This window comes from Oncorhynchus tshawytscha, linkage group LG02, assembly GCF_018296145.1.
Source record: "Oncorhynchus tshawytscha isolate Ot180627B linkage group LG02, Otsh_v2.0, whole genome shotgun sequence".
In the NCBI taxonomy this organism is placed as follows: domain Eukaryota; kingdom Metazoa; phylum Chordata; class Actinopteri; order Salmoniformes; family Salmonidae; genus Oncorhynchus; species Oncorhynchus tshawytscha.
In genome coordinates, this window is record NC_056430.1 from 36,327,605 (window position 1) to 36,336,212 (window position 8,608).

Below are 8,608 nucleotides of genomic sequence, written 5' to 3' on the forward strand. Positions count from 1 at the left end.
ATGAGCTGAACATACAGTAACAGTATGCCAGTGGAAGGGAGTACAGTAGCAGGTGACCCAACTGTGGTTTGTGACTACTATGATTTCCCATTGTAGCCAATTCAACTGCAGTAATTCCGTTACCAATTTTTCAGTAATTTGGTAACAGAATTACGAGTTTTAATTATTTATAAACATACCTGATATTAAAAAAACTATAACTAATTGGTGGGTCTTCCTTTACTTGCTGCGTCTGTGAACGTTCATTATCCTTCCTCATCATGAGGGAGAGAAATTAGAAAAGATATTAGATATGTGGGGTTTTGGTAACAGAATTACAAGGTAAAAGGCATTGTGTCTTAAACTTAATTCATCCAAAACTAAATATGTGTTGATAATAGTTGGCAGGGGTCTTTGATTCAACATTATTGTGTTTTGATGTATTTCTAATACCTTTTAAGACTTTTTCTGTTAGATGTTGTCTAAGACCCCTTTTCCATCTGTTTGACCAGAAATCAAAGCCTTTGCTTATCCTGGATAATGGTTGAAAAATGTATATATGCCTTCAATTCTCAAAAATATAGACTTAGCTTCATATGACACCCAATTTGACATGCTCCTATGAACTTCACTTGAAGGTGCTCATAGGTTAATTTCGCAGCAGTCATAAAACATATAAACAAAATCACAAATTAAAAAACAACAGCAAATAGCAAGGGATATTTACAAGCAAGTAGCCTGGGTAAGTGCATTTTCATTAGTCTGAGTGAGAGGCACCCTGTTCCTCCTGCATTGGCCTACCTGAGAGGCACGCTGCTCCTCCTGAATTGGCCTACCTGAGAGGCACCCTGTTCCTCCTGCATTGGCCTACCTGAGAGGCACGCTGCTCCTCCTGCATTAGTCTGCCTGAGAAGCACCCTGTTCGGGCCCCATTAGTATGCAGGCGTCCCGCTCCACATCACACAGGGCTTTGGTGCAGCTGGTGGAGGCAGAGCAGAGGTGTGGAGCTGAGAAGAGGAGGAGGAAATGTGTCTGTTCAGCCAAAGAGAGGAAGGAGGGGGAGGAGACTGGGGAGCAATTCTCCTTCTGAGGAGCACTACTGCTTCTGAGCCAATAGGAATCCTTCTCTGCTCTGCTCTTCCATAAAGCAATTGGTGGCCTCTCAGGGGTGTGTGCTTAGTCCTCTCCTGTACTCCCTGTTCATCCATGACTGTCTGGCCACGCATGGCTCCAACACCATTATTAAGTTTGCCAACGACACAACAGTGGAAGTCCTGATCACCGACAACGGTGAGACAGCTTATAGGGAGGAGGTCAGAGACCTGGCAGTGTGGAGTCAGGACAACAACCTCTCCCTCAATGTCAGCAAGACAAAGGAGCTGATCTTGAACAACAGGAAATGGAGGGCCGAGCACTCCCCCATTCACATTGACGGGGCTGCAGTGAAGCGGGTTGAGAGCATCAAGTTCATCGGTGTCCACATCACTAAGGATCTATCAGGGTCCAAACACACCAACACAGTTCTGAAGAGGGCACGGCAATGCCTCCTCCCCCTCAGGAGATGAAACAAATTTGCCATGGGTCCCCAGATCCTCCAAAAGTTCAACAGCTGCACCATTGAGAGCATCTTGACTGGCTGCATCACCACTTGGTATGGCAACTGCTTCGCATCCGACTGCAAGGTGCTACAGAGAGTAGTATGTACAGCCCAATACATCACTGGGGCTGAGCTCCCTGCCACCCAGGACCTCTATACCAGGCGGTGTCAGAGGAAGTTCCTAAAAAATAGTCAAAGACTCCAGCTACCCAAGTCATGGACTGTTCTCTCTGCTACCGCACTGCACCAAGTCTGGAACCAATAGGGCCCTGAAAAGCTTCTAACCCTAAGCCATAAGACTGCAAAATAGTTAGTTAAATATTTCACCAAATAGCTACCTGGACTGCATTGACCCTTTTTGCATGAACTTTGACTCCTCACATACGCTGCTACTACTGTTTACTATCTATCACTTTATTCCTAGTTATATGTACATATCTACCTCAAATACCTCGCACCCCTACACATCAACTCGGCACCCCTTGTATACAGCCAAGTTATTGTGTATCTATTATTACTTTTATTATTACGTGTTTTATTTTTCTATTATTTCTCTATTTTCTTTCTCTCTGTATTGTTGGGAAGGGCCCGTTAGTAAGAATTTCAATGTTAGTCCACACCTGTTGTTTATGAAGCATTTGACAAATAACATTTGATTTGTAATGGTGATATCACTTTTAACAAGATACAGATAAAACACATATAATTATGCTAACAGCATTTAATGTGACAAGGTTTAATGAGTACTTTTGTTAGAGTAAGCTAATGTGAGGCAGTCTTGTATGTTTCAGTAGCTGAAGCTATTCAGATCCAACATGAGCGTTTCACAAATGCCTAATTCCCTATGGACAGAGATGGTGCTGACAGTAACAATTTCTCTCTCTCGCACAATCTTTCTCTATATATGAGAGAGAGATATCACAATATATAAATAAGATAGAGAGAGACAGAGACGAGATCAATATATATATATATATATATATCTTCTGTCTTTCTCCTATTCTTTTCTCATTCTATCTGCAACGACAAAGAAAAGCCAATATGTCCTCTGAGCATGGATCAATCATGCTGACTTTGGCAAAGTCCTTCAACATTGCACCAATAGAGAGACGCACATCAAATATCTCAAAGGATACTCATGTGGGACAAAGCCTAAAAATATCACCACAGCAGTCAGGCATGTAGATTACGCAATAAAATTCTACTAAGTAAGCATTTTCCAATAGATTGGTGGCCCAATAACACTTTACGCATTAATATACTAGTCCAATCAGAACTTCTCAGTCCATATTCTGATTCCGAGTACCCCAATAACAGTAAGTGCTCTTTGTAACCAGAAATATAGTAGAGAGATGCTAGGATCCATTACCAATCCACATACAGTGGTATGAGAGCAAAACCAAGCAGTCAGCATCTCTGAATGCCCATTCTCTCTGAGATTTGAGTCATAGCAGCTGCTTGTCTCAGAATAATGGCCATTAATTCATTCCCTACCCAAACATTAGATGGGTAGAGTTTGATAATCAGCTGCCTCAGTCAGAAACATCTTTACAAAAACCTCACAATGGCGTGACATATTTCCCTCACCCCTCAACTTGCAGTCACAATGGGAGAGGGTCGAACTGGAGCACCTAAGTCATCCCCCCTCAAACACCCCACTGAACCCTAAAATTAGAGCCCACAGTGCAGAGTCAGTCCCAGGCTCTCTCAATGGGTCTCAACGACTTGTGTTGTGAACACATGCACACATGCGAGTGCGCACACACACACACACACACACATCGTGTTAAACACGTCTTTGAGTTGGCTGGTTCTCACGACTCCTGAACTGCTGGCGGAGAATACTGCTTTGTGCGTGTGGGTGGGGGAGGGCACGGCATACTCACTGCCTGTGCCAGGCCTTCTTCCTAAAGCGGGTTATACCTAATAGCTTCTTCCCGCCTCCTCCCTCACGACTCTGGCTAGAGTACATCCATATATGTCAGCATTCTCAAAGTTTTCCCAAGACAAAGCCCTGGTTCAGTTGGCAAGGCCAAAGAGGACAGTAGTGAATAACAGGATAATTTAAATCAACTGAGCCTCGGCCAATGCATTTCGCACATTGCCTAATCAGGCTCAATTGAATAAAAATGACCAAAACTGCAATTCCTTGAAAACAAAAGCCTTAAGCTGAAAAACGAAACCCTGCTTAACTTTTATGTTGATTGCCTCTGTAACTGTAGGACTGTTCATCAAACCAACTATTACAATTTATGATCCAGCTTTTAATCCTCCACATTACCAAGACTTGACTTGTGAAGGCTTGATTGAATGTGGCCCTGAGTCACTCAAAGCATATTTAGCTCTGTGGCTTTTAGCTTCAGCGAGCAGTAACAGGTGCCACGGTCACACAATAGCTGCAACAGACCCGATGAGGATGAGAAATCAATTTACAAAGGTGTCCCAAATTTTTTTGCCACCTCCCCTACCAGCTCTGCCCCCAATTTATCTTGAGCAACCCATTGTCTTTTTCTTTTCCTCTGAAGACTTCTTGTCGAATTTCTCCACAGAGTAGTCGAGACATCTGCCAGGATCCTCACACTTTCATATGCAAATTAATGTGATAGGGCATGAGAGCCGCCAGTCAGCTGTTTCAGCTGCTTTCCCTGTGATCGTGTTGTGTGTGGCAATAATATAGGCGACATTATTGTTTAGCATTTTTTTCTGCTCTTGTTTATAAAGCGGTTTATAGTGGGTTATTTTACTGTGAGTGCATGTTTGTCCACAGTGTTAAATCAACACAGAGTGTTACAGTTAACACTGGTTCAGTGTCTATACAGGTCCACACTTTTCAGTGTTAAATTAACACACTGCTTAGTGTAAAGCCTTATTCCCATATTTCCAAGTGCCTTTCTTGTGAATTCATTACCACCAATGACTGTATTTGTTAGTGACTGCAATGGTTGTTGCACTCAGCCATGTTCATGTTATCTTTAAAGTTAAATTACTTGTAACACAAAGATCCCTTTTTTGTCTGTCCATAACACTTTATTCCAAACTTACTCTGTCCAGTGTCTGTTCTTTTGCCCATTGTAATCTTTTATTTTTATTGGCCCGTCTGAGATATGGCTTTTTCTTTGCAACTCTGCCTAGAAGGTCAGCATCCCGAAGTCGCTTCTTCACTGTTAATGTTGAGACTGGTGTTTTGCGGGTACTATTTAATGAAGCTGCCAGTTGGGGACTTGTGAGGCGTCTGTTTCTCAAACTAATGTACTTGTCCTCTTGCTCAGTTGTGCACTGGGGCCTCCCAATCCTCTTTCTACTCTGGTTAGAGCCAGCTTGCGCTGTTCTGTGAAGGGAGTAGTACACAGCGTTGTACGAGATCTTCAGTTTCTTGCCAATTTCACGCATGGAATAGCCTTCATTTCTCAGAACAAGAACAGACTGACGAGTTTCAGAAGAAAGGTCTTTGTTTTTGGCCATTTTGAGCCTGTAATCGAACCCACAAATGCTGATGCTCCAGATACTCAATTAGTCTAAAGGCCAGTTTTATTGCTTCTTTAATCAGCACAACAAGTTTCAGCTGTGCTAACATAAGGGTTTTCCAATGATCAATTAGTATTTTAAAATGATCGACTTGGATTAGCTAACACAACGTGCCATTGGAACACAAGAGTGATGGTTGCTGATAATGGGCCTCTGTACGCCTATGTAGATATTCCACAAAAAAATCTGCCGTTTCCAGCTACAAAAGTCATTTACAACATTAATAATGTCTACACTGTATTTCTGATCAATTTGATATTAATTTAAAATGGACAAAAAAAACAAGGACTTTTCTAAGTGACCCCAAACATTTGAACGATAGTGAATATATATCTTATATCTTATATCTTTTATATCTTATATATCTTTTTTTTGGGGGGGGGGGTCACTTAGAAATGTCCTTGTCCTTGAAAGAAAAACAACTTTTTTTGTCCATTGAAATAACATAAATCACCTTTGTAAATTGATTCCTCATCGGGTCTGTTGTCGCAGCTATTGCGTGACAGTGTATCTTTTTTTTTTACTGGTGGGGGGACAAATTCAGCCTGCAGGATGCCAGTTGGTGAACCCTGTCATAAGGCCTTATTTTAAGGGCTTAGTTTTACTCTAATATAGTGGTCTGAAACTCATGGTTTACAGACAAAATCAGGGCAGCAAGTCACATTACACAGGCTTGTAAAGTGATGTGTAACTCCTATTGGAATCCAGCCGGAGTGGGGCTATCCAACGTTTGGAATTTTTATTCAGAATGACTGCTAGGATTGGGAAGACTACGATACCTAAAGCTATAAACTGGAACAACCATTTCAGATACTGGTGTAATAAGCACAAATAACAGATTATTAGTTTCTAAAAAATATATGGTATGTATATTTGAGTAGCATAACATGAATTGAATTAATCAAAAACACACGTATTGAAACAAACAATTTAAAAAATCTACCTCCAATAGAGCATGCTGGGAAATTTGATAACAATTGGTGTGGTTTTGGTTTAACACTGGTTATTATCACCAACACACTGGCTATTATCACCAACACACTGGTTATTATCACCAACACATTAATTTACATCAATGACTGTTAATTTAACAGAGTTCATTTAACACCTCAATCAACACTAGAAATGTGACACTGAAAAATCAACACTAGGTAACACTGTGCAATTTCCTGTGTCAGTGTGTCATCCCTCAGACAAAATCGATATGAATTCGCATTCTCAATTGATAGTAATTAATTAATTATATGCACACACATATCAGATTACATCCTCCATATTATTTGCCACATGTGGGCTACTGAATGCGGATCACAGTGCCCTTGCAAATCCAATGGGTGCACTGATGCTGTAGCTAGCCCTATCATTTGATGTGAGATTCAGCCAGCTTCTACAATATTAATATGAACAGCAAGGGTTCCGTAGACCTAAATAAACTAAGAGCTTAGCCTACATATTTTATTTGGACGATATGACAAATATGCTGTCACCACCACGTTAGAAAGAATAATGCAACATCTTTCCTCTCCTCAATGACAGTCGCATTCACTTCAATACGTGAGGAGTGCAGTGACTATAGGAGGCATATTTGTTTGAATCCTTGGCAAGGCGCAGATCATTTCAGAAATAAAATATTCAGACCATGCCTAATTATTCCGAAATTACCGTTTCCAATTAAGTTCAGGATTTTATATCTGTGAATAATATTCAAAAGCTAAGCATGCGATTCTCATTAATTGACTTATTTCACAATGGTTAACCAGATATGTAAATTGTAGCATAGGTCCTACATATGAAAATGAGCAATTGGTCTCACCTTAGCATTTTATCAACCACAAGAATGCCTCTCCCCCTGTACACATACTTAGCTGCCACCGGAAAAAACAGACAATTAGAGCGCTCAGTCTTGAAATATAATATTACTATATATATGAAAAATTAATAATACAATATTTAACTTAGCAAAAAGCGACGTCTCTTCACAGAGGTTTAGTTTTGATTTCTTCAGCCGCCGTTCTTCTGTCCTCTGTGCTTCGCCCGCGGCTGACTGAATAGCTTTATCATCGCCACTGGTAACCCGAGCACAGCGCTTGCCTTGAGCTCGCGCTTCTCTGAGCTCGTACCCTCCTCCAAGTAAACATACAGAGAGCACCTGGCGCTGACCAGAGCTGCGAGTCCTGTCAACTGATTTCAAACGCGAGATTGGTCGTGCGGCAGTGTATGTCATCACAGCCTGGTGCCCAACTAGACGACCTCACCATCTGCTCGAGTTCTGCTGTGATGGGAACAAAAGAAACTCGCTGTGGGAAACTAGAAGCAAGGGTGAGGTTGGCGTGGCAAGGGATGAAAGGGTTACATTTTTTACAAGTTCCAGTGTTTGTCAGAAAGTGTCCAATGTAAGGTGAAGTGAGTCAATGACCTCTAAAATTAACTAATCTTGCATGAATCCAAAAACCTAGCCTACACTGAATCTACATAATGACCTTGGAAAAGGTTTGGTGGCATATAGCTCAGTATCGGGCAACTGGTTTTGAGTTATGTTGAGGTGTACAGTAAATCTAGGGTGTGGCAATATTTTGATGTCAAATTATAGGCCTAATTCCATTCTGTCTGGATGTGTGATGTCTTGGTAATCTGTGACTAAAATATCACTACACAGCTATGATATATAACTTTACCAGCACACACTATAGAGAACATGCACATGTGTGCCACACACACACAGTAAAATTACATTGATGTTCTCTCTCCACCTGTCAACATTCTCTCCTCTCTTTCTGCTTCCTTCCTTCCTTCTTCTCCTAGGATAGCTTTGAAGTGACAGTGCTTCATCACATTCTGTTTCATCTCTTAAAGCTGCCTGCTTCCACCTGAGCTGATGCATTGAGCCTGAAGGACCTTGCAAGGCACAAGTGGGATCATTCTTGTGCTTGAGACAGACATGATAGGATGAGTGCAGCTTTTCTCCTGTTTGTTGATATTGTACTGGCATGTTAGGTTGCACTGTTGAGTGGTAAAAGGGTCACAGACTTCGGTGGAGAAATCAGTCAGAACTTCCTGACATCATGTGTGAGAACATAAATCTGATAGACCATTTCAGCGATTGTCACACTTGTTCCGGTCATTGATTCAATGTCTTGAGCCCTCATACTAACTTTTATTCACATTGAACATCATCGTCAAATCAAAATGTTATTTGTCACATGCGCCAAATACAAATACGACCTTATAGTGATGTGCTTCCTTACAAGCCCTTAAACAACAATGCAGTTAAGAAAATACCTAAAAAAAAGTTACAAAAGTAACAAATATTTATTTGAATCAATATTTCGCTTTCTCTAGCGTTTGCAATGTATGATCAACAAATGGATCCATACGAGACAACTTCAGAAAGGAAGAGCAAGAGCGGTGGTTTTCACATCCCTATTTAAGCGCCCACACCAACAGAAATACCATTTTTTGAGCTGAAAGACAATTGCCAGAGCTTATCCATCATGTTGTATAACGATG

The 8,608-nt window shown here is 41.1% G+C and overlaps 1 protein-coding gene across 5 annotated transcripts in view; it reads right to left on the bottom strand.

Moving 5' to 3' along the window:
- Positions 1-7,365, bottom strand: part of LOC112216845 (leucine-rich repeat neuronal protein 1-like) — a 39,641-nt gene extending 32,276 nt beyond the window's left edge. For 4 of the 5 annotated variants that reach the window (XM_042297489.1, XM_024376963.2, XM_024376979.2 and 1 more), the window contains exon 1: positions 6,915-7,365. The gene's annotated coding sequence lies outside the window, so the exon portion shown is untranslated. The remainder of the gene's footprint in view (positions 1-6,914) is intronic. The other variant, XM_042297487.1, reaches the window with a different exon arrangement.
- Positions 7,366-8,608: the final 1,243 nt, after the last annotated feature.